This window comes from Corvus brachyrhynchos, unplaced genomic scaffold (assembly GCF_000691975.1).
Source record: "Corvus brachyrhynchos isolate BGI_N302 unplaced genomic scaffold, ASM69197v1 scaffold3, whole genome shotgun sequence".
Lineage (NCBI taxonomy): Eukaryota > Metazoa > Chordata > Aves > Passeriformes > Corvidae > Corvus > Corvus brachyrhynchos.
In genome coordinates, this window is record NW_008237619.1 from 13349452 (window position 1) to 13350619 (window position 1168).

Genomic DNA, 1168 nt, shown 5'->3' on the forward strand with positions numbered 1-1168 from the left:
AGTGGGAATGCAGTGGCTCACGTCAGGCTGGTCTACCTGATATCTGAGGCTGAGAGGGTTGATGGCAGCACCCAGGAGGATCCAGCAGGATCGCGGAGGGGCTGACACTGCTCGCCCTGAGTCAGTGCAGGTCCTGCAGCGTTCAGTGACTTGCCGATGGGAATTCCCGTGCCAGGCTACCAGGGTGAGCGCTTACGGGCTGGGTATGGCAATCCTAGGCTGGGGCGGAATGCAGGGCTGGAAGGGTGATGCTGCATTCGGACATTTTCATAGCAAGGGAATGGGCGTGTGAAACCCATCAATGGTCCTCTGAGCTTAAGTCTCCCTGCATTTGGGAACTGTGAGTGTGGCCCCATTCCAAGCAGCACTCTAGGATGCCGGTCCCCTGCCATCTAGTGCCTGCCTGCAATACATGTCATGAGTCTGACAATCTTCTGCCTCCCAGTTTCCTACTGTTCCCGGGCATCCAAGTGCTTCAAGTGCTGAGTCTCCACATCTGAATTGCTCTCTCTTGCATGGTGCACCCTTGGCCAGGCAGGAGGTGGGATTGACCCCTCTATTTCCTTTCTCCAGCTGCGCCAATTTGGCTGAAGTCGCCTTCCTCAGCGCAGGCTCCAGTGCTCCAGCACAACAGGTCTGTGATGGAGCCCGGAGCTGGAGGGCAAGAGGCAGCGATACCTCGGCTGTGCCCCCTCCCTCCCGGCCCCTCAGGCATCCCCTGCTCCCGACTACAAGAGGAAGAAAAGGAGGGGGAAGGAAGGAGACAGCCGGCTAGAAGGAGACAGAGAACCTAGATGGAGAAAGGGAAAAGAAAAAGGGGGAGAAAGGACACAGGGAAGGAGACGGGGAGAGATGACTTGGAGACGGGCGTGCAGCCCCCCTCGCCCCCGCCCCTGCAGCCCCGTCCCCACTCTGTCCCCCAAGCCCGGGCCGAGAGGATGAACTTACCTTGCGGGGAGACGAGTGGGGCGCAGCCGGGGCGGCGGAGCAGGGGGCTGGGGGAGCACAGCTGCTGCTGCCCGTGCCTCTCATGGCCAGGACGAAGGAAGGAGAGGAGGAGGAGGAGAAGGAGGAAGAGGAGGAGAGGGAGACGGAGGAGGACGACGAGGACAACGATGACGAAGACGAGGACGAGGACAGGTAGGAGGAGGAGGAGGAGGAGGAGGAG

The 1168-nt window shown here is 60.5% G+C and overlaps 1 long non-coding RNA gene across 2 annotated transcripts in view; it reads right to left on the reverse strand.

Moving 5' to 3' along the window:
* LOC108446153 overlaps positions 1–1085 on the reverse strand; it is a 6657-nt gene extending 5572 nt beyond the window's left edge. For both annotated transcript variants that reach the window (XR_001861273.1, XR_001861274.1), the window contains exon 1: positions 949–1085. This is a non-coding gene — a long non-coding RNA (uncharacterized LOC108446153). The remainder of the gene's footprint in view (positions 1–948) is intronic.
* Between the last annotated feature and the right edge of the window lie 83 nt (positions 1086–1168).